Source organism: Leptonychotes weddellii, chromosome X (genome assembly GCF_054177405.1).
Source record: "Leptonychotes weddellii isolate Sample4059 chromosome X, ASM5417740v2, whole genome shotgun sequence".
Classification (NCBI taxonomy): domain Eukaryota; kingdom Metazoa; phylum Chordata; class Mammalia; order Carnivora; family Phocidae; genus Leptonychotes; species Leptonychotes weddellii.
The window spans coordinates 43,658,673-43,685,276 of record NC_138385.1 but is presented as its reverse complement, the minus strand read 5'-3'; the positions used below and the strand labels follow the sequence as shown (position 1 = coordinate 43,685,276).

The window sequence follows — 26,604 nt, the reverse complement described above, 5'->3', positions numbered from 1 at the left end:
CCAGGATCATGACCTGAGCCGAAGGCAGTTGCTTAACCAACTGAGCCACCCAGGCGCCCCTACAATAATTTCTAACATGGGGTTCTATCACAGTATATTTGTATACAAAGTCACTAATATGAACACTGAAAGAAATTTGTCATGTCGGTTTTTTTTTTTTAAAGATTTTATTTATTAGAGAGAGAGCACATGAGAGGGGGGAGGGTCAGAGGGAGAAGCAGACCCCCCGCCGAGCAGGGAGCCTGATGCGGGACTCGATCCCGGGACTCCAGGATCATGACCTGAGCTGAAGGCAGTCGCGCAACCAACTGAGCCACCCAGGTGCCCGTCATGTCGGTTTTTAATCTTGATTTAATAAAGATTGTATGGTATCAAATATATCAAAAGTCTAAAAAACACAATGAGTTTTTATGTCATGTTTATAAATTATTGTTTATATATCATAAAAAACATAAGTTCAATAGTGCAGTTGAAAAAAAAGTGGAAATTGTTATTCTTGGTAAGAACTAGAAAAATGTATTATCCAAAGTACAAAGCCATCTGATGGCTTTTACAGTTTCTTAAGAATTTTCCTTCGACTCTCATACAACTTTGATTACCATATGCCATAAGATAAACCAATACAAAGGGAGCAAAATCATCTTATAAAAATAATAAGAAACACAAATCTGGTGATGAGAAACACTGGAAATAAACATAATTATGGGCCTCCCCTAAAATTAATTAAAGACTTTGCTCACTGGAATGAATGGGCTACCTTTGCATGTGACCAAATTTGGAAAATTTCAAAGGATTTCTAGAAGTTTTAGTCTTTTTCAAGTTTTTAGTCATAACTGGCAAGGGTGTATACATCCTAAGATTATGAAATCTTCTAGTATAAGTAAGACAAAATATGACTTAAAGGTGATAATTCCTATCATCTACTGTTCACAAAATATAAAGACTAAAGATCCAGTAATTAAAAGGCAGCAGTATAGAAGTTAGTCAAGAAGAAACAGATGGATGAAACAGAACTGTGGGTCTTAATTGGCACCTTCACAATAATTAGTTATATTTTGACAAATTCTAGCCTATATTGAAATATGTGTGGTACATTAACCATTTATATTTATGTAAGTAACTGAAATGGTAAAATCACTGACTTGTAAAACAAATTAAATTTAGAGAAAAGAAAAACAAAAATAATGTAAAGAAAAATCTTACTTTTAAACTTAGTATGGGATCAAAATTTTGAGAAGCTGTATCAATCAAGAACAGTATTCCTGTTGCTAAGACTAACAAGCAGCCTGAGCCTGGCTCAGCACAACCACTCCCCTCTTCAAATGTTACTTAACTGGTACTTTGTTTATGTGACACCGAGCAATAAATGATTTTTTTTTTCACTGAATGGAGTAGGTTCCTTGGCTGGTTTAACATATAGACTGGCTGAGATAATAAAAACTTCACCATTACAATAGGTTAATGGGAAATGAAGGTCTTCCTAGTTCTGATAGAAAAGCGTTGGCTGCTGAAGAGTAATGGTCCTCTGTAGGCTGCATAGGTACATACTTAATAATTAATTTCTCCTATAGTAGAAGATTAAAAATCAATAGATATGGATGTTTGTGCAGAATCTTCTTGCCCCCTACATAAATTTCACAAGGAATCTCCTCCATTACTCTGTCTTCTAGGGCCTGTTGAGGGCACTCATGTGCCTGTTGAAAGTGTAGCTACTCTTTTTGAAGGTGCTATTAAATGTTTTCATTGACTGTGGTTGTGCAAAATAATTTTGGAAAGGCAGTTCCATGGAACTTAGGTTGGTCCTGCTTTATTTGACATTGGATGCTTCCTGAAATCCAGTTTTATTAAAAGCAGTTTTGCAAGCCATGACCTTTTTTTGAGGCTGTTGCACTTGTACTAAAATAGAAATAATGAGAAGGACCAAGACAATCTCTGATGTAATGCCAGTAATTGTTTCATGAGTTTTAGTGATTTGTTCAAATAGTCCTCCTTATTTTCTTTTCTTTACAATGATTTTCATCCCAAAGGTATGCACATTTCTGAAAACCATTACAGACTAAAGAATTATTGATGCACATGTTGCTTTTGTAACAGAAGGTGCTACCTAGAGGCGCCTGGGTGGCTCAGTTGGTTAAGCATCTGCCTTCAGCTCAGATCATGAACTCAGGGTCCTGGGATTGAGTCCCACATCAGGCTCTCTGCTCAACAGGGAGTCTGCTTCTCCCTCTCACTCTCCCCCTGGCTCTCCCTCTCTCTGTCTCTCTCAAATAAATAAAATCTAAAAAAAAAAAAAGAAAGAAAGAAAGAAAAAAGAAAGGAAGTGCTACCTGTACAGGGAGGTTCCACAAAGGAAGTAAAGAACATTCTGAACCTGCTTAGGTGAACAACTTCCTCTGCCCACATTTGGATCACTCCAACTCCTGTTTTCAGCATTACCTCATTGGCCAGAGTGCTGCAAAACTTGGTCTTCAGATTTTCAGTAGAACTGCTTCCATCATAAACTGCAATGAAGTTTCTCTTGCATTCATTTGAGTGCTCCATTTGATAATCGAGGAACTTCAAATAAACCTTAGTTTTTGGAATAGCTTTAAATGTCCATATGCAATCAATTGTTTCACCAGGTTTTGTTTTTTCTTCTTGTTCTCCCTGACTAGAAAACACTATTCCATCAGCTCCTCAGAGCTCAAACTGGCAATCTGGGATGGGATTTAAAATACCTCTTAGGTAAATAAAATCTGGATCTGGAATAGATGAATATTTTGCTTGAAATCCCAATCCTTCAAGTTCTTCATCAGAACTAAACTTAATCCACATTAACCTCCCTGTTGATCTAATTAGTAGAGGGCTTTTTCACACCACAGTAACAATCTGTAAGTGGAGAGAAACCAAATGGGCCATCTTGAACTTCCAAGTGGTCAAACTGACATTCAAATGATAGTTCTATATAATAATGTTCATCAAAGGTCAACTCTATTCTTTGACATGGAGCAGCTTTCAAAATGTAGATGCACTCCTTATTTGGTGGAAAAGAGTCAGGATAATTTGGTGAAGCAAATGACCTCCATTGCTGGTTGGAACCCAAATTCCACACTGGGTTGCAGAAATATGTTTGATTCCAATATTTTGTCATTCAGTAAGGGCCACAGTAAACAAGTCATTTCTACACTTTCAGACAGCTAATGATCAGATTTTGGTGCTCTTCTCATAAATAAGACTGAACATTCAAGGGTCACCAAACATTTGAGGAAAACCTCTTGGGTCTTTTAGGCCACCATAATCCCTTCTACTACAAGTATTGATATTAACAATACTTTGAGGATGGTGCAAAGCTGCTCCAGGGCCATGTTCCCAAGTGACCATGAGTTTTGCCAGGGACTGAGGCAGCAGTGAGGAGGAGGGGGCAACAGCTCAGCATTCATGGCCTGGCACAGCAGCAGTCCCACTCCTCCCCATTGCTAGCCACCAGGCTGTCTCCCCATGGGGAAGGGCTAAGGTCCTACAGCCTCCCATGCCCAAGCCCCCCAAACAGGCTCTGCCTCCTGGTCCTTGGCACTCTGTCTGTACCATCAAAGTTGTGGGTATGGGAAGCCCAGGCTCCAAGTATCTTTTCTGATCACAATAGAATGAAACTACAAATCAATAGCAAAATTGATAAAACTTTAGCAAGTTTTACTAAGAAAAAAGAAAGATAACTCAAATTACTAAAATCAGAAATGAATGTGGGAACCATATTAACAATTTTACAAAAATAAAAGGATTAAAAGAGAATACCGTGAACAATTCCACACCAACAAATTAGATAACCTAGATGAAATGGATAAATTCCTAAAAACACACAAACTACCAAAACTGACTCAAGAGCAAATAGAAACTCTGAATAGACCTATAATATATAAGGGGATTGAATCCATAATCATAAACCTCTAATACAGAAAAACCTATGACCTGATAGCTTTGCTGATGAATTCTAAGAAATCTCAGAAAGAAATTAACACCATTTTTTTTCTCAAACTCTTCTGAAGAAATGAAGAGAGAAGACTTTCTAACTCAGTCTGAGGCCAGCATTATCCTGATACCAAAATCAGACAGACAGTACAAGAAAAGAAAACCACAGACCAATATCTCATATGAATATTGAAGCAAAACTTCTCAACTGAATATTGGCAAGTGAAATCAGCAGCATATTAAAAGGATTATATATCATGATGAAGTGAGAATTATTCCTGAAATACAAGGATGATTCAACATACAAAAATAAATCATTTTAGTATACCACATTAAGAGAATTAAGGAAAAGAGTCATGATTATCTCAATTGATGCAGAAGAAGCATTTGACATAATATAACATTCATGATAAAAGTGCTCAATAAAGTAGGAATATAACGTCCTCAACATGAGAAAGGCCACATATGAAAAGCCCACAGCTATCATAATGCTCAAAGATGAAAGACAGAAAGCTTTTCTATTCAACATAGTAATAGAAGTTCCAACCATTGAAATTAGGCAAGAAAAGAAATAAAAGACATTCAAATTGGAAAGGAAAAAGTAAGATTGTCTCTGTTTGCAGATGACATGATTTTATATGTAGAAAATCCCTAAAGGTTATACACATACACACACACACACATACACACACACACACATACACACACACACCTGTTAGAACTGATCAACAAGTTCAGCAAAGTTGCAAAATACAAAATCAAAACAAATATCTATTGCACTTCTTTTTTTAAAAAAAATATGTATTTGAAAGAGGAGGAGGGGCAGAGACAGAAGGAGAGGAAGAGAGAATCTCCAGCAGACTCCCTGCTCAGAAAGGAGCCTGATGTGGAGCTTGATTCCAACCCTGAGATCATGACCTGAGCCAAAATTAAAAGTCAGAGGCTTACCCGGCAGAAGCACCCAAGTGCCCCCTGTTGCATTTCTTATACTGACAGTGAAAAATCTGAAAAGGAAATTAAAAAAAAAATCACTACGATAGAATCAAAAAGAAAAATATATTTAGGAATAAATTTAATCAAGGAGGTGAAAGAGTTCTACACTAAACCCTAAAAAACGTTGCTGAAAGAAATGAAAGAAGACCAAAATATAAAGAAAGACAACTCATGTTCATGGATTGGAAGACTTAATATTATTAAGATAAAAATACTACTGTAAGTGATCTACAGAGCAGGCCATTCTAAAGAGAGGAGCACTTTAAAATAGAAAAATCCCTTACTTTTTCAAAGGGGAAAAATCAAATCACCTGAGAAAAGTAAAAGTCTGTTTTAATCACACATCAGTTATATTTTCTTTTGAATTGCAGTTGCACAGGTATGTCCCTATCAGCAGATTAAAACAGTCCTTCTACAGGCTATTTCTGTATCCCTTATGCATGGCTAAGGGACTGTTCAAAATCAGCACAGACATGAGGAGTGTTACCTCAATCTGAATTGATTTTATACTAACCTTTGTTAGGAAGTAGGGCATGGATCTCCTAACTATACTGACAAGGTAAATGATATTTTCTCTTTCATTTCTTACATCTTTTCTTATGCTTAAACCAATTATCTACATAATTGACTCAGTACTCTCTTTCCTTTTAATCAGCATGCTGTACGGTATTGAGTGTAAACACTGACTGCTTCTTGTTTTCTAATTGCTCATCCTAATAAAGTCTGAGATATGAAAGCAATCTATACAGCTAGAGAGGGTAAAAGGGACCTCCAGTGAAGATGATGTAGTAAATTCATGTAAATATAGCTTTGATAAAAAATATGAAAAATTAAAAAGATATAGCTAGGATCAAAAAGGATATCAACATATGCTTACACTAGAAACAGAACTAAAATACAATGAAGTGAACAAAGCCGAAGTCAAGGCTTCAGCACTCTAACCTGAAAGCAAGCATTGGTTTCCAGAAGTCAGGCCACTAAGGAACAATGAAACTAAAATTGCTCTACTTATTATAAAGGACAGACAATGAGAAATACAAACTATGGAACCGACCAATAGAAGAAACTGACCAAATAGTACTATTTGGCAAAACTTGTGGGATAAGACTAAAGTAGCAGTACATGCATTTATTAAAATCATGAAAGATGAAAAAAGAAACTATGAAAATAACAGAATAAGCCAATAGAAAATTGAAGAAAGGTAACAGAAGGAAGTAATAGAATAGAAAACAAACAACACAGAGAATTAAAAAAAAAAAACACCCTCTGGTTCTTTTTTTTCCTAAAGACTGATAAAAGAGTTTAAGGAAACTAATCAAGAAGGACAAATGTCATACAACTGCAGAGAAAATAGAGATAAACAATCATAAGAAAATATCATAAATGATATTATCCCAATAAATTTAAAACCCTCAATGAAATGAATAAATGCCTAGGAAATATAAATTACCAAAATTATTGACTGATAAAAAATAGAAAACCTCACTAAATCAATAACCATTAAATAAATTAAATCAGTAATAAAAATTTCCATTCAAAAATATGACACTAGCCAAAATTGTATAGCCATGGGAATACTCATATACTACATATGGGAATGTAAATAATTGCATGTACATTGTTTAGACAGTAATTTGGTGATAGCTAGCAAATTTGGTGATAGATATACCCTTTAATCCAACAATATCAGTACTAGGTATAGAACTAGAGAAACTTTCACATGTTTATACAATATCCCTACAGTATTTTTTTTAATTTTTCTTGTAGTGCTATTAGTAATACTTAAAATAATCAAAAGAAACTAAAAGTGCATCAACAAGAGAACTGGGAAATATTCAAACAGTGGAAGAGTACACAGCAATTAAAATTAAAAAGTAGAGCTACTTGTATCAATAAGAATTTAAGCTCTAAAACATAATTTTGAGCAAAAAAATACATTGTAATATGATATAATTAGAATGATACTATTTATACGCAATTGACTTACAATTTAAAAACATGCAAATCAATCTTATATTTGGCATAGATACATGCATATGTATGAAAATATATCAAATGAAGACTGTTCATCACCTCAAGGGAATAAGTGAAGGCAGCTGGAATAGGAAAAGTATCTCTAATATTTTATTTCTTTAAAAAAATTCTGAATCAAATACTGAAAAATAGTAAAGCTTAGTAGTGAGCACAAAAATATTTATTTAGTTATCATGTATTTCTAACAACTTGATACATCTCAGATATTTTAAAAAGGGGTAAACACACAAAGTGATTGATATGAACTCAATGTAGATCAAAGCATGTTGCTTGGCACTTAAATTTACTTGATATATTTGATGAATAAACGAATAAACCTATAAAGGTCAGCCACATAAATTGAATTTCTTCCTCTTGTCATACATTTTTCACCCAAAGGGCTTAACTTATGTCCTCCATAAGTCCTTAACTTATGTCTGTATCTTTATGAGGCACTCTAATTAAAGGAATCTGGAAACAAAAGCAAGAAAGAAAAATGAATCCTTTGCCATTTTGCATTGAATAACTGGTGTCTCACCACAGATCCCTTTGTTTAGAACAGGAATTTCCTTTTTTTGAAAATTTCCTTCTCAGTTGTTCCATAAATTACTCTGATTCTTACTTACTCATTAAACACAAGCATTGTCTGAAGCATATTCTAAACTTCTCTCCAGAAGTGTGGAAACAAAATTGGATGGTCTTTATTGAAAAACATTAATACATCACAGGAAAAAAAAAATTAACTCATACAAACAATGAAGTTCACCTCTTTTGTCAATAAATTCTGTCAGCTTATGTATTACTGCACTGCTATAGAGTTGCAAGTTATCGCAGATATCGTACTTAAAGCTGATTTGTTTCACAAGATGACAAAAAAGAAGAGGGCTTCAAAATGGTTTCCATAATCCTGTAAATAAATTGAAAATATTTTTCTAAAGAGGTTGAAAAACAGTATCTCATAATAAATGTTATTGTCTGGTAAAGGTAGTCTTAAAGCAATAGACCACAAATATTCAAAGATAAAAGGGAACATAGAGTCTAAATCTTATTTTCCAAAAGTAATATGAGGCCCAGTGAAGGAAAATGGCTTGCCTTAAATCATCCATCTAGTTAGTGGCAAAGTCAGGATCAGAGTATTAGTTCCTGATCCCTGGTTTAGTGCACTTCTTACAGATGCTCTATTCATAGTTATGGCCATTTATTTTTATGTTGAAAATTTAATGAGTGAAAGAGAAGCTGGCAAGTAGGCACTGTTGGAAGTAGAACACTGCATTTCATAACTTCAGCTTCAGTGTAACCCAGGATTCAATTCAATTCATGCAGCACATAGAATAGAGTTTGAGCATCAGTTTTAACTAAAGTAACCAGTTAGTTCCCAGAATAGTAAAAACAAACCTGGACAGTTTTACAGGCCTTTCATCAGAGAAAATTTTTATTGAGACTTCAGGGAAGAGTGGAAATTTTACCTCATTTTATACCTTTAGAAATATAACTCATGGTTCATTTGTTACTATATGCTTAATATTTTCTTATTGCAGCAAATCTACTTTAAGAATGTAAAATAATTTTTACTCATCTCAAGCCTGGAAACATACACACGTACACACACATACACACCCGCATGCATGCATGTATGGGCATACACAGGAAGTGTATCAATTGTCTGACCTTATGCTAGTAAGGATTAGGGAGATATATCTAAATAGTCATGCTACCATAAAGCTGCTTTTTACCAGCTTTAGCTTAGTGGGATAAGTGTATTATAATGTGAGGGAGCAATTATTAAAAAAAAAAAAAGGTGAGGGGTGAGTAGGAATATCTATAGCAATGGCATTTGCCAAGGTTGTCTTGTCTGGCACTGAGATGAGATGAGCCACCTATGTGCGCAGTTATATCATACAGGAGCTTTTGATTAAGGAAAACCCAGTAAAACTCAGTGATCAAAACAGCAGCCACCTGCAGTCTATGGGGTCTAGGCATACATCTAACATAGAAATCCAAGAATCTTTCAAAAAAAACTTCTCTAAAAAAAGGAATCTCCACAGATATTTTTTTAAATGTTTCATTTATTTATTTATTCATGAGAGTCACAGGGAGAGAGAGAGAGAGAGAGGCAGAGGGAGAAGCAGGCTCCCCGCTGAGCAGGGAGACCGATGCGGGGCTCCATCCCAGGACCCTGGGATCATGACCTGAGCCGAAGGCAGACGCCCAACCATCTGAGCCACCCAGGCGCCCCTCCACAGATATTTTTTAAAACAAAATAAGAATGTGAGAATTTAAAACTATTTTAGAAAATCCTCCATTTTTATCCTCATTAATCACATGCCCTTAGCTAAAGTAATATCCTACCCAGTCTACACTCTGAGTTACATCCACCTAGGAAGCCAAGAGGTGCTTTAATGACTAAAGCTAAATAATGACTTATTGGAAAAACAGTGAATGTGAGTTTTTATACTAAGGTTTCCTCAACACAATAAGCTTTTTTTTCTAAGTCCAAAATAAATGTGAAATTAATTGAGCAATTCAAAAATTTAGGGAGTGTTTCACCAGTGAAAGTATTATGAGGTCCTAAGTAAAGGTAAAACAGAGGTTGCAAAACTGAAATTCTGGCAAACTGAGGTAATTTTTTTCAAAAGAAAATCCTGTAATACAGATAAGCACGCACAAATAAAGCACTGTGATTTTCAACTTTTAGATATATGAGCATGTCACAAGCAATCTGAGCCAAGGTCCAGACAAACCACACGACTTAAGAAGCCATATAAGATGCAGTTATTTTACTATAAATACTTCATTCTGGGGTTATCAATACTTCTTTGCATGCTTCAATATCATTGTGCAATCACAAGGTCAAAGGAGACTCATTGATATATAATGGCATTGCTGAATAAATTGTTTGGCTAATTTTGTTGGCAAGATACATATGTGTGAAGGAAGAAAGCAAGAACAAAACTAACAGACTATATAATTGATGCCTATTCAACAAGCCTGCATTTTCATCAGTTCTCAGTTAACCCAAAGGGATCCATTCCTATCTACACACTTCTTAAAATCCCATTACTTTCAATAACACACTTCTGTCACTGCTTTGAGGAACTTTTACCATTATTCACTCTCAACAACAGTATCATACTGTCCTAGATTTTCTTATCTATTATGTGACTAGCCACAAACTGGATATCAGAGTTCAGTGCAGAAGACATTTTGGTTAATCAAACATCCCCATATATGTTACCCATTTACTGGCTGAATGCCCTGGAACCATCATAATTGCTGAGGTTATGAGGTGTTATTTTTCTTCTTAAATGGCAAGCAATCTTTAAAGTAACTGTCCACTAGATTTAACAAGAATATGGTGCACATAACAAATACATTTATATCAGCTCTGGGCTTGTATTGAGGACCCCCTAGCAGCTTTAAGACCCATATTAAGGACTGGCAAGTAAACTGCGCATAAGAAAGGTAGGTAAAGTCATTCTCTTTAAAGAGACTATTTGGTGTGATTAAGTGGGATTTATTCCTGGATTGCAAGTGTGGTTCAATATTTGCAAATAAATCAACATGATACCTCACATCAATGAAGGAAAGGATAAGAACCATATGATCATTTCAATAGACAGAAAAAGCATTTGATAAAGTATAACATCCGATCATGATAAAAACCGTCTACAAAGTAGACTCAGAGGGGACATACCTCAGCATAATAAAGATCATAAATGAAAAATCCACAGATAACATCATCCACAATGGGGAAAAACAGAGCTTTTCATTTAAGATCAGGAACAAGACAAGGATATCCACTTTCACCACTTTTATTCAACATAGTACTGGAAGTCCTGGCCACAGCAATCAGAAAACAAAAATAAATAAAAGGAATATATACTAGTAAGGAAGAAGTAAAACTTTCACTATTTAAGGATGACATAATACTCTATATAGAAAACCGAAAAGACTCCACCATAAAACTGCTATAATTGAAAAACAAATTCAGTATTGTTTCAGGATATAAAATTAATATGCATAAATTTGTTGCATTTCTATATGCTCATAATACAGTAGCAGAAAGAGAAATCAATAAAAACAATCCCATTTACAATTGCACCAGAAATAATAAGATACCTATGAATAAACCTAACCAAAGAGGTGAAAGACCTGTATTCTGGAAACTATAAAACACCAATGAAAGAAATTGAAGATGACACAAAGAAATGGAAAGACTTTCCATGCTCATAGATTGAAAGAACAAATATTTTGGGGCGCCTGGGTGGCTCAGTTGGTTAAGCCACTGCCTTCAGCTCAGGTCATGATCCTGGAGTCCCGGGATCGAGTCCCACATCGGGCTCCCTGCTCGGCAGGGGGTCTGCTTCTCCCTCTGATCCTCTTCCCTCTCATGCTCTCTGTCTCTCATTCTCTCTCTCAAATAAATAAATAAAATCTTTAAAAAAAAAAGAAAGAACAAATATTTTAAGATGTCTATAACACTCAAAGCAATGTACACATTTAATGCAACCCCTATCAAAATATCATCAGCATTTTTCACCGAAATAGAGAAAACAATTCTAAAATTATACGGAACAACAAAAGCCCTTGGATAGCCAAAGAAATCTTGAAAAAGAAAAGCAAAGCTGGAAGCATCACAATTCTGGACTTCAAGTTACATTACAAAACTGTAGTAATTCAAACAGTATGGTAGTGGAACAAAAATAGACACATAGATCAAAGGAACAGAATAGAAAACCCAGAATTAAACCCACAACTATATGGTCAATTAATGTCTGACAAAAGCAGGAAAGGATATCCAAGATAGTCTCTTCAACAAATGGTATTGGGAAAACTGGTCAGCAACATAGAAAAGAATGAAACTAGACCACTTTCTTAAACCACAGACAAAAATAAATTCAAAATGGATGAAAGACCTAAATGTGAGACCTGAAACCATAAAATCCCAGAAGAGAACACAGGCATTAACCTCTTTGACATCTGCCATAGCAACTTCTTACTAAATATGTATCCTGAGGCAAGGTATACAAAAGCAAAAATATACTATTGGACTACACCAAAATAAAAAGCTTCTTTCTGTACAGTGAAGGAAACAATCAACAAAGCTAAAAGGCAGCCTACAGAATGGGAGAAGATGTTTGAGAATGACATATCCAATAAAGGGTTAGTATCCAAAATATATAAAAAAAAACTTATACAACCCAACACTTAAAAAAACAAATAATCCAATTAAAAATTGACAGAAGACATGAACAGACATTTCTCCAAAGAAGACATCTAGATGGCCAACAGATACATGAAAAAATGTTCATCATCACTTACCATCAGAGAAATGCAAATCAAAACTACAATGATATATCAATTCAGTCAGAATGGATAAAATCAACAACACTAGAAACAACAGGTGTTGGTGAGGATATGGAGAAAAAAGAACACTCATACACTGTTGGGAATGCAAACTGGTGCAGCTACTGTGGAAAACAGTATGGGAGTTCCTCAAAAAATTAAAAATATAGCTACCTTATTATTCATCAGTCACAGTACCTGGTATTTACCCAAAGAGAGCAACACTAATTGAAAGGGATACACGCACCCCTATGTTTATAACAACATTATTTACAATATGCAAACTATGGAAGCAGCCAGTGCCCATCAATAGATGAATGGATGAAAAAAGTGAGGTGTATATATATATATATATATATATATATATATACACATATATATTAAATGAATGATGAATATTATTCAGTCATAAAAAAAGAATGAAATCTGCCATTTGCAAATACACGGATGGAACTAGAGAATACTTATTTTACTTATTTACTTTCATAGATATATACTTTAGTGTAGTCCTTCTTTCCCTATTCAATATTACCTTTATATATATACCAGTTTTACTTTCCCTGTAATTCTGGGAATTAGTGTCCTCTAACAAACAGAACAAAATACACCCAGAAAGAACTTAAACACCCTACTTTGCCCATACTGAGAGATTATAGCCCCACTTCCCCTCACCCTTCTTTTTTATTTTTAAATATTTTTAAATTTTTAAATTTTATAAATTTTATTCTTGTATTTCATTTTGGCTTTGTTTTTTGGTGGTGGCTTCCAACAGCTCTGGATTGTCCTAGGGTGCATCTTGCTTGGGTCATGGTTGATATTTTGGACTCTTTTCATTCCCTCAACCATCCCTCAGGAGAATGACTAGGAGGAGGAACTCCCAACAAAGAAAAGAACCAGAGACAATGTCTTATGCCAGAGACCTAATGGATATGGATATAAGCAAGATGTCAGAGATAGACTTCAGGGTAGCAATTTTGAAGTCAATAATTAAGCTTGAGAAAACCATTAGTGGCAATATAGCATCTCTAAGAGCAGAAATGAGATTCTATTCAGGCTGAACTTAAAAATGCTATGAATGAGATGCAGTCTAAACTGGATACTCTAACAGCCAGGGTAAATGAGGCAGAAGAACAAATTAGTGACCTAAAAGATAAGCTGATAGAAAGGAAGGAAACCAAGGAGGGAAAACAACTAGAAGCCCATGAGATCAGACTTAGAGAAATCAATAAGGCCATGAAATGTTCCAATATCAGAATTATTGGGATTCCTGAGAGGGTGGAGAGAAAGAGAGGACTAGAAGGGATATATCTGAGCAAATCATATCTGACAACTTCCCTAATCTGGGAAAGGAAACAAGCATTTGTGTTCAAGAGGCAGAGAGGACCCCTCCCAAGATCAATAAAAATAAACCAACACCCCAGCATATAATAGTAAAACTTGTTAATCTTAGAGCAAAGGAAGCTATCTTGAGAGCAGCTACAGGGAAGAGATATCTTAGGTACAGAGGGAGGAACATCAGAATGACATCAGACCTGTCCACAGAGACCTGGCAAGCCAGAAAAGGCTGGCAAGACATATTCAGGGTACTAAATGAAAAGAACATGCAGCCAAGAATACTTTATCCAGCAAGGCTGTTATTCAGAATAGACAGAGAGACAAAGAGCTTCCAGGACCAGCAGAGACTGAAAGAATATGTGACCACCAAGCCAGCCATGCAAGAAATATTAAGGGGGATTCTATAAAAGAAGAAAGACCCCAAGACTAATATAGACCCGAAATGTACAGAGACGATCTATAGAAACAGGGACTTTACAGGCAATATGATGGCACAAAATTCGTATCTTTCAATAGTTCCTCTTAATGTGAACAGGCTGAATGCTCCCATAAAATGGCACAGAGTTTCAGATTGGATAAGAAAGCGGGACCTATCCTTATGCTGTCTAGAAGAGACTGACTTTGAACCTAAAGACACCTCTAGATTGAAAGTGAGGGGATGGAGAACAATTTATCATGTCAACAGACCTCAAAAGAATGCTGGGGTACCAATTCTCATATCAGACAAATTAGATTTTAAAACAAAGACTGTAGTAGGAGATGTAGAGGAATACCAAACCATATTTAAAGGGTCTATCCAACAAGAAGATCTAACAATTGTAAATATCTATGCCCCTAACATGGGAGCAGCCAACTACATAAGCCAACTATTAACCAAAATAAAGAATCATATTGATAATAATGCATTAATAGTAGGAGATCTTAACACTCCACTCTCAGCAATGGACAGATCATCTAAGCAAAAGATCAACAAAGAAATAAGAGCTTTGAAGGACACACTGGACCAGATGGACTTCATAGATATATACAGAACATTCCACCCTAAAGCAAAAGAATACTCATTTTTCTCAAGCACACAGAACTTTCTCCAGAATAGACCACATACTGGGTCACAAATCAGGTCTCAACCGATACCAAAATACTGAGATTATTCCCTGCATGTTATCAGACCACAATGCTTTGAAACTGGAACTCAACCACAAGAAAAAATTTGGAGGGAATTCAAACACTTGGAAGTTAAAGAGCATCTGCTAAAGAATGATTGATCAACCAGGAGATTAAAGAAAACCTTAAACAATTCATGGAAACTAATGAAAATGAAAACAACACATCGGTCCAAAACCTATGGGATACTGCAAAGGTGGTCCTAAGAGGGAAATACATAGCCATCCAAGCCTCTCTCACAAAATTAGAAAAATCCGAAATACACAAGTTAACCTTACACCTAAAGGACATGAAGAAAGAACAACAAATAAAGCTAAACCAAGCAGGAGAAAAGAAATAATAAAGATTAGAGCATAGATCAATGAAATAGAAACCAGAAAAAGAGTAGAACAGATTTAAAAAACTAGAAGCTGGTTCTTTGGAAGAATTAATAAGATCAATAAACCTCTGGCCAGACTTATATAAAAAAAAGAGAAAGGACCCAAATTAATAAAATCATGTATAAAAGGGGAGAGATCACGACTAACACCAAAGAAATAGAAACAATTATTAGAAATTATTACCAGCAACTATATGCCAACAAATTAAGCAACCCGGAAGAAATGGACACTTTCCTGGAAACTTATAAACTACCAAGACTGAAACAGGAAAAAATAGACAATCTGAATAGACCAATAACCAGTAAGGAAATTGAAGCAGCAATCAAAAATCTCCCAAAAAACAGGAGTCCAGGGCCAGATGGCTTCCCAGGGGAATTCTAACAAACATTCAAAGAAGAAATAATACCTATTCTATTGAAGCTGCTTCAGAAAATAGAAATAGAAGGAAAATTTCCAAACTCATTCTATGAAGCAGGCATTATTACCCTGATCCCAAAACCAGACAATGACCCTATCAAAAAGGAGAATTACAGACCAATATCCCTAATGAACATGGATGCCAAAATATTCAACAAGATCCTAGCCAATAGGATCCAAAGTACATTAAAAGGATTATCCATCACGACTATGTGGGTTTTATTCCTGGGATGCAAGGGTGGTTCAATATTCGCAAATCAATCAATGTGATACAGCACATTAATAAAAGAAAAGACAAGAACCACAGGATCCTCTCAATTGTAGCAGAAAAAGCATTTGACAAAATACAATGTTCTTTCCTGATTAAAACTTTTCAGTGTAGGGATAGAGGAAACGTTCCTCAAATTCATAAAAACCATCTATGAAAAGCCCACAGCGAATATCATTCTCAATGGGGAAAAACTGAGAGCTTTTCCCTTAAGGTCAGGTACATGACAGGGATCCCCACTCTCACCACTATTGTTCAACATAGTGCTAAAAGTCCTAGCATCAATAATCAGACAACAAAAAGAAATAAAAGGCATCCAAATTGGCAAAGAAGAAGTCAAACTCTCTCTCTTCACAGATAACATGATACTTTATGTGGAAACCCAAAAGACTCCTCCCCGCCAATTATTAGAACTCATACAGCAATTCAGCAATGTGGCAGGATACAAAATCAATGCACAGAAATCAGTTGCTTTCTTATACACTAACAATGTAATGTGGAAAGAGAAATTTAGGAATCGATTCCATTTACAATAGCACCAAAAACCATAAGATACCATGGAATAAACCTAACCAAAGAGGTAAAAGATCTATACTCTAGAAACTACAGAACACTTATGAAAGAAATTGAGGCAGACACAAAAAGATGGAAAAACATTCCATGCTCAAGGATTGAAAGAATAAACATTGTTAAAATGTCTATCCTGCCCAGAGAAATGTACACTTTCAATAAAATCCCTATTAAAATAGCATTGGCATTTTTCAAGGAGCTGGAACAAACAATCCTAAAATTTGTATGGAACCAGAAAGACCCCGAATTGCCAAGGGAATGTTGGAAAAGAAAAACAAAGCTGGGGGCATCACGTTGCCTGACTTCAAGCTATATTACAAAGCTGTGATCACTCAGACAGCATGGTATTGGAACAAAAACAGACACATAGACCAATGGAAGAGAATAGAAACTCCAGAAATGGACCGTCAACTCTATGGTCAACTAATCTTTGACAAATCAGGAAAAAAATACCCAATGGAAAAATGACAGTCTCTTCAATAAGTGGTGCTGGGAAAATTGGACAGCTACATACAGAAGAATAAAACTGGACCATCCTCTTACACCATACACAAAGATAAACTCTAAATGGATGAAAGACCTCAATGTGAGACAGGAATCCATCAAAATCCTAGAGGAAAACATAGGCAGTAACCCCTTCGACATCAGCCACAGCAACTCCTTTCAAGATACATCTCCAGAGGCAAGAGAAACAAAAGCAAAAATGAACTTTTGGGACTTCATCAAGATAAAAGCTTCTTCACAGCAAAGAAAACAGTCAACAAAACAAAGAGGCAATCCATGGAATGGGAGAAGATATTTGCAAATGACTCTACAGATAAAGAGCTGGTATCCAAGATCTATAAAGAACTTCTCAAACTCAACACTCAAAAAACAAATAATCAAGAAATGGGCAGAAGGAATGAACAGACACTTCTCCAAAGAAGACATACAAATGGCTAAGAGACACATGAAAAAAATGTTCAACATCCTTAGCCATCAGGGAAATAAATCAAAATTGCAATGAGATACCACCTTACACCCATTAGAATGGCAAAAATTAACAAAATAGGAAACAACAAATGTTGGAGAGGTTGTGGAGAGAGGGGAACCCTCTTACACTGTTGGTGGGAATGCAAGCTGGTATAGCCACTCTGGAAAACAGTATGGAGGTTCCTCAAGATGTAAAAATAGAGCTACCCTATGACCAAGCAATTGCACTACTACATATTTACCCCAAAGATACAGATGTAGTAAAAAGAAGGGGCACATGCACCCCAATGTTCATAACAGCAATGTCCACAATAGCCAAACTGTGGAAGGAGCTGAGATGCCCTTCAAAAGATGAATGGATAAAGAAAATGTGGTGCATATATACAATGGAATATTACTCAGCCATCAGAAAGGATGAATACCCACCATTTGCATTGAGACATGGATGGAACTGGAGGGGATTATGCTAAGTGAAATAAGTCAAGCAGAGAAAGTCAATTATATGGTTTCACTGATATGTGGAACATAAGGAATAACAGGGAGGACCATAGGGGAAGGGAGGGAAAATAAAAAAAATAGATTTTAGTCAGGATTATTGCAATGAGAGAAAACATACCACAGCATAGAACTTGGCTCAATTCTGAATACATCAAATTGGGGATTTATAGCCAAGGAACAGGTGGGGGAGAGGTGGTTATAGTAGACAGAAAATTATTAAGAGTGGAAATCGAGGATAGGGAGAATTCTTGCTCTACTGACTTAATAGAATTTTTGCTGAAAGCATTAGAATGGTCAGAAGCTACCTGGGAAATGGTGTCAAATGAGGAATCTAACCAGATACCTAGGGTGGGGGATTTTACTTAAACTAATTTAGTAGGATTCTTAATGAAACTGAGCAATGCAGGCCCAATAAGGAGAGACACTGAAGCCCAAGGTAAAGACCTTGTTGAGAAGAAGGCTTAGGGAATCCTGATTAAAGTTTGGTCAATGATATCATATATCCATCTATTTGGATGATTTTACAAGTTAAGTTTTAATATCTGGTAAAACTAATTTCCATGAGACACTTTTATTTTCATAGATTTCTTAAATATTCTCAGATGTTAATTCTTCCATTTGAACTGAAACAATTTCATCTAGTTTCAATACAAGACAACATTTGAAATATTGTGTGTGTGTTTAAATTATATTATATTTGTATGGGAAATTGCAATGAATTGACATTTTTTAATACTCTTTTTATACATGAACATGGTATAGCTCCCTCCATTTGAGAGACTTCTTTTAAATCTTTCAAGAAAATGTTATAACTATCTTCACATAGGTCCTATATTTTCTTTATAGACATAATCTTAGGTATTTCATATTTTTATAATTGTGAATGATATATTTCTCATTTGGTTTCTAACTACTTAGTCCTAGTATTAAGAAAAGCTATTGTTTTTCTTTAGTTACAGTTTATCTTTCTACTTCATAAAATTATCTTGTAAACAATTCTATTTTTATAGTCTCTTGGATTTTCCAGGTATACAATTGTATGGCATGGTTGTATATGTCTCTTTAGTTCCAAAATATGTATCACTTATCTACTGTCTTAGTGCATTAACCAGATTTCCAAAATAATGTTTACTATTGATTAAAATAAGCATACTTGAGTCGATCCTGACTTAAATGGGAATTTAATATCTTATTTTACAATAATGTTTCTATAGTTTGCAATAAACAGTCTTATCATGATAATATGTTTCTAGTCCAAATATACTCAAAGATATTTCTAGGAATTTTGACTGAATTGTGGTAAATAATGTTTATGCATCAACTGATATAAGTCTATGGTCTTTCTCCTTCAATTTTTGGAGGTAATGAATTAAGTTGTTAGATTTCTTCATGTTGAAGCATCATTACATTTCTAGAATAAGCTCTATGCAATTATGGGGTATTATTCCTTTAATGAACTACTGGATTCAATTTTTTAGCATTTCATTTACAAACTAACATTATGTGGATAAGGAATATTGGTCTGTAGTACATCAGAATCATAAGTACCAGGCCATAGCTCAAATTAAAAAAATCAGAAGCTCTTAGGTGGGACCCAGGCTGGAGCATTTTTCAAAAGCTCCTCAAATTATTGTATTGTGCACACAACCACTGATCTACTTTTTTGTGGTTGTTTTATCAGTTTTGATATTACGATTATGTTATCTGAACAAAACGAATTGAAAAAATTTTACCTTTTTGAAATAATAGGAATTATTTGTAAAATGGGGGAAGTTCTACATTTTGTAATTATTTGTAAAACCATCTGGACCTGAAGCTTTTTGAAGAGAAATTCAAATTGGTAATTAACATATGAAAAGCTGCCCAACTTTATTCATTCAAAAAATGCAAATAAAAACAATGATTTACTATTCCCATCCTGTACCTTATTGAGAAATTTAATAACTTTCAGTGCAGTTAAAGTATAAAGAAACAGTCACTCATAAATTTCTGGTTGGAGAAAAAATTGCTAAACACCATGGAAAATACTCTGGCCTAATCCAATTTAAAAGGTTATGTGCATAATCTTTGATTCAGCAATCCCTTTATTGGCTATCTTGCTTCTTGCATAGAATATCCATCATTAAGGGGTGGGAAAAATAGTTATACTATGTAATATTATGCAGCTTTGAAAAGCTAGTTAAAATTGTAAGTACAGATTGATCAGGTATAAAAGTGAAAATAATAATTTGCAAAGTAATCTGAGTAGTAAAATCCATTTTCTAAAAAAAAACTCCATAATATGCATGTATATGTTTACATGAACTCAGAGGAAGATGTGGGAATATGCATACCAAACTCTTAACATCGGTTACCTAGAATAGGAACAGGGAAAGAGATTATTAATGTTCTTTTCTTTATATACTTCTGTATTAGCATGTATGATTTTGTACTTCTAATCTAATAAAGATATTATGGATAAAGTGAAAGAATTAAAAGATCAAGTCTCTGATGGAATAGGTAGAAAATTAAAAGTAAAAGTGCCCTAGGGCGCCTGGGTGGCTCAGATGGTTAAGCGTCTGCCTTCAGCTCAGGTCATGATCCCAGGGTCCTGGGATCAAGTCCCGCATCGGGCTCTCTGCTCCCTGGGAGCCTGCTTCTCCCTCTGCCTCTCTCTCTCTCTCTGTCTCTCATGAATAAATAAATAAAATCTTAAAAAAAAAAAAAGTGCCCTAGCCCAGGGCACCTGGGTGGCTCAGTCGTTAAGCATCTGCCTTCGGCTCAGGTCATGATCCCAGGGTCCTGGGATCAAGCCCCTCATCTGGCTCCTGCTCAGCAGGAAACCTGCTACTCCCTCTCCCACTCCCCCTGCTTGTGTTCCCTCTCTCACTGTGCCTCGCTCTGTCAAACAAACAAACAAACAAATAAATAAATAAATAAATAAAAGTGCCCTAGCCCACTCAAATCGTTCTTTTTCCCTCTCCCTAATCCCTGGTAACAGATTCTTGGATATTCTTTGAAAAACTTTTTTGCACATACCTGCAAAAATATTCTGTGGCATGGTAAGTGAGGGTATGTGTACCAACTATTTAAGAAGTGTTGGGAAACACCAGCTGCCCAAACTGAGAAGTTATAAACTCTCCTGTGGGGGAGAAGCTATTAGTCTAATGGGAATTTGAGTTGTGGAGTTGCCCTTGTAGTTTGGGTAAAAGTGGTCCCAGGTAGCCCAGTAACCCAAAAAAGCTCTTGGGCCATTCTTGGACCACCCACTACCCAAAGAGGATCACACTGTTTTGTGGCTTACTGTTTAGTAATATATCTTAGCTATCATCCCATATCTGCATAAGAAGATCTAATTCATTTTGTACTGCTGAATTATATTAATATACTACAATTTATTTAACCAGTTCCCTACTGATGGACATTCAAGTTTTTCAGTTTGCCGTTGCTGCAGGTAATGCTGGAATGAATATCTCTGTGGGCATATACACTTTTATGAGTGTATTGTTTACTTAAATTTTTAGTGGAATTCAGGGATTCAAGTAATTTTGAATTTTGATAGATATTGCAAAATTGCTTTATAAAAATGCAGCCTCTGCTTACCCTACTATCAATAGGACATAGAGTGTCTGCTTCCTGTACCTTTCCAACAATAGACATTATGTTTTTTAATTATTATTTTTATTAATCTTTTTGACCTGAGACCTTATATATAGGACATGGAATTCCACTGTTTTACTTTGTATTTTTTTTAATTATAAACAAAGTTGAGCATCATACCATATGTCTCATCTAAGCTTATATTTCCTTTTCTGTAACCAGCCTATATATAACCTTGCCAATTTTACTAATTTATCCAAAAATTTCCTTATTGATATATAAGAGTATTTTGTAAATTATAAACTGCCCTCTATCTAATATGTGTAGTGTAGGGACCAAGGGCAGACAGTCCCAAGATAGGGCACTTTGGCATAAAAATTATTTTAAGTTAAAAGCAATCCAAACCCAGAAGATTCAAAAAAATCTTTATCTTCCCCTCAATTTCCTGCTTGTATCAAGAAGAGAGCTATTAAAAGAGATTCCTTTTTACTTAAGAAACTTATCTACAGAATATGGCAACCTTTGTTTTCCAAATATTTCCTTTCACCTTCCTGCTAATGGTATTTTCCCCCTTTGTATCTTCAGGCCCTTTCCCTTCTCCATAGCTCATATAAGCATTATGTTGCCTCACTGTCTTTGGAATTTCCATGTCTGTGTGGATTCCCCATAAATACACTATTTTAAATTTGATTTTCTCCTATTAATTTGTCTCATGTCAATTTGATTCTTAGTCCAGCTAGAAAAATCTTTAAGGGCAGAGGAAATTCTTCCTCCCCAACAAGAGCAATTGTTTTCCCAGTTTGCCTTTAGATTTTGTTCATTTTTTTCATTACAGCATATTTTAATATTTTTTGTATTTTAAGTTTTATATAGTCAAATGTATGGCTTTTGAATTTTATGTCCTAGTTGTAAAGGTCTACCAACTTCAAGATTATAAATAAATTCACACCTTTGGGTTTTTTTCTTAAGTATTTTTATGATTTATCTTATGTTTAAGTATTTAATTAATCTGAAATTTTTTTGCTGCAAACTGAGAGGTAGGAATCCATGTTTATTTCTTTTCCTGTTGTCTAAAAACCATCTATCCTTTCTCTATTGCTGAGAAATTACAGTTTTAATATATATCAAATTTCCATATATTATTTTTGTCTATTTATGGACTCTTTATTGTAATCCATTCACTTCTTGCCTTTTTTTTCCAATACCCAGCTGTGTTAATTATTGCAGCTTCAAAATATGTATTAATATGTATTAGGAATCCTCAGGCACCTTATATCATGTCTACATATATCTACTATGGAAATTCAATTTTCTAAGAGTTTTAATGCAGTGAAACAAGTTTTATTTCCTTGGTTTACATTATACCAAATAATTTATTTAATTTTTGTGGGGGCTTTTTTGTTTTTATTTTTCAACCAATTCTTCTGTTTGATATTATATACAATGAACATCCTCAAATATATTGATTCTTTATACAGTCTTCATATACAGTTTTGTCCCTTCCAATATCAACATTAATTTCATTTTATTGTTTTACTTGTGGAAAGCCCTTTGAATGAGTTACAGTCTTACTTATGTTGATTTGTAGAGCCAAAATGTAAAGATTGGCAATTTCTTTTATATCAATTTTGTAAAGAAATTCTGAATTTTAATTGTCAGGTATCCTGGAATGAAAATTAATCTCAAATTATGATGTTTATGTTTGCATATATAGGATATTAAGTTCATATAATAATCTAGTTAAATACAAGACATGTTACTCCTTAAATATTTTTATTCTTCCAAAATGGAGCATATTGAATCACTCATCAATGATACCACTATTAATGCTTTTATTTTCATACATTGCAAATAGATTTTATTTTTTAAAGTATACTTCCTTTTACTTTTTAAAGTTCACACTACCATGTCATTGACTCTTACCTGTTAGGCTTATTTAGACAAAAAGACTTTCATTTCTTAGTGCATTTAATTTCCCAGCCACTAACATCAGGGTAGAATATAATCTTGATTTAATCTTTCTAAATTAAATAATTATCCATATAACAAAACCATTTAACCTAAAATATGTCAGAGGTAATCCAGGTTCTGATAAGCATACATAAAAAATTTTATTTTTATGAAGACACTATGAGCAAGAATAAATAAGGAACAATTTAACAATTCACACTTTATTGTGCAAAGAATATAGATTATAGCTATTCTTAATTAAGTTGGGCAGTTAAAGCAGTTAAGAAAGAAGAACAAAGAACATATAATCTAATTATTTTTATGTACCTTTAAAATTATTTTTTCTATGAATTTATTTCTAATCAATTCTGTATTTAATGAAAGATTATTAGTCATGGTATTTCCTTTCTCCCTTCTTTTCATTCTTTCATCAAATCTGCTTGTAATTTAACATGTGTTCTTTGTTAATGAGACACATTAAAATGTTGTACTAGTCTTCTATATATATATATAAAAGGTGAAAACTCTGAACAATTCCTCTTTTGGGTGTTATATCCAGATGGAACTAGAAACTTGTGTAAGCTATAAGGATTAGTCTCATATATATCATTTATGATCTCTTTTCCAGTCCTCAAGTCAACTGTCCTCCCAAAGCCACAGAACCAGAGAATCCACTGCCATTTCCATTATACTCTACTACTTTAAGATATCAATAATCAAGAATGGGAAATCTATTTTTTCAACTATCATTTGATCTAATTACTTGGCAATATATATAAGATGTTAGGCAAATACCTTATTTTACCCTATTTGATCACTAATAGATTAAGCTCCTTAAAAGCACACACATCTGGAAGAGAGTACCTGCATACAAAAAAACCCAATCCTACTTGTTGAAAATACCACAGCATTTTTCCATTACCTTCTTTTTAGGGTGTTAAGAAAAGGAAAAAATATCAGTAGACACTTAACTGACTGAGCCACCAGCCACCCCAGGATTTCTCTTTTTATAATCTTGACTTGAATTATTAATGTGATTCTGATACTGAGATTGGGAGTCATTGAAAACAAAATTCTGGAACACAATGGCAAAAACTGTCTTTACCTGAATGGGAAATGTCAAGAAAGCTCTGTGGTAGCTCTACAGAGTGTTTTTGGGAGGAGTCAGGGGCTAGGGGAGGAGTATAGCAAGTAATGGCATTGTAAGTTCTGTATCTTAAGAAAGAATTTCTGTAGTCATGTTAATAAGATTTCACTCTCAAAATTAAATCTTTTTATAGATGGCACAGCATACTGTACCCTTCCATTTTCCTCAGACTCTGATTTCATTCCTTATTTCCTTTGAAGATGATGATGGTACAATATCCATATTATCATATGGATCTGTGCCTGGCCTATTAGATACATCGTACTGATGGGACTCTCCAAAGGTTGTTGTATCTTATATAGATTTGTTTCCCTGTTTCAACATGTATAAGTCAGGGTAGGTAAGGGATACATAGATATCTTTCATTATGGGATTATCATTCCATAGTGCTCACCACTGCCCTCAGATTGCATCAGTCCTGAGAAACTGTCATGTGCTGCTCATATTTAACTGCTTATTTATTTTTAATTAAAATATTGTTATTTAAGTATAATCAACATACAGTGTTATATTAGTTTCAGGTGTAAAATATAGTGATTCAACAATTCTGTACATTTCTCCATTCTCATTAAGATAAATGTACTTTTAATCCCTTTATCTATTTCACCCATTATACCACCCACCTCCTCTCTGGCAACCACCAGTTCTTTGTATTTAAGAGTTTATTTTTTTGTTAGTCTTTTTTTTTTTTCATTTGTTTTGTTTCTTAAACTCCACATACAAGTGAAATCATATGGCATTTGTCTTTCTCTGATTATTTCACTTAGCATTATGTACTCTAGGTCCATTCACATTGTTGCAAATGGCAATATTTCATTCTTTTCCATGCCTGAGTAATATTTCATTATATATATCACATCTTCTTTATTCATTCATCTATTGATGGATGCTTGGGTTTCTTCCATATCTTGGCTATTGTAAATAATGTTGCAATAAACATAGGGATGCATATTTTCAAATCAGTCTTTTTGTTTTCTTTGCATAAATATCCAGTAGTTGAATTACTGGATCATATGATAATTTTATTTTTAATTTTTTGAGGAATCTCCATACTGTTTTCCACAGTGACTGCACCAATTTGCACTCCCACCAACAATGCAAAAGGGTTCCTTTTTCTCCACATCCTCACCAACACTTGCTGTGGTTTTTTTTGTGTGTGTGTGTTTTGATTTTAGCCATTGTGATGTGTGTAAAGTGATATCTTGCTTTGGTTTTAATCTGCATTCCCCTGGTTTCACACCAATGATTTTTGTTATTGTTGGTTCTTTTGACTTTAAAGAATTCAAGGTTTTGATATGATATTTCTTGCCTTCTTGGGAGTATTATTTGGATTACACATCTATGTACAACAGTAGATATTAGAAAAGGTAATGTTGCTAGTGGTGATCACTTATCAGTATGTCCTTGTGACTATGGTCTTGGGAGATCAGGTCATGATCTCAGGGTCCTGGGATTGAGTCCCAACTTGGGCTCCCTGCTCAGTGGGGAGTCTGCTTTTCCCTCCCCCTCTGACCCCCCCATTCATTCTCTTTCTTTCTTATCTCTCTCTCTCTCAAATAAATATTAAAATTTAAGAGAGAGAGAAATCCTTAGCATATATTAACCTGCAGTTTAGGAGGAAGAAGTATTTAATGCCCCAGAAATTCTCCACATGATCATTGATCTGCTTCTCCTCTACCCTCCCAGGCTTTATGCCTGAAGTATGTATGGTGCTTCTCTTTGTCCAACTAACTGTATTCTCTTACACCCTTGAATTTGTTCATCAACCTGACTCTATCTATTGTGTTTCAGATCATGCTTCCAACTTTTTTGACAGTTCAAAATACTTGGCTAAGAGCAATGGCTTTGGTGGCAGGCAGATTTAGGTCTGAATCTCACTGATACCAGCTTTTAGTTATGGAATTTGGGCAAATTATTTAACCACTCTAACCCAATTTTATCACTTGAAAAATCTTTTGAAATGAGGCAAAGTGAAAATAAAAGAGATGTATGTTTCGGACTTAGGAAAATGCTTTAATAAATGGTAG

At 34.6% G+C, this 26,604-nt stretch overlaps 1 pseudogene; it reads right to left on the bottom strand.

Annotated features, from left to right (window-relative positions):
* Positions 1–1,578: 1,578 nt before the first annotated feature.
* On the bottom strand, positions 1,579–3,603 carry LOC102727386 (neuropilin and tolloid-like protein 2; annotated as a pseudogene).
* Between the last annotated feature and the right edge of the window lie 23,001 nt (positions 3,604–26,604).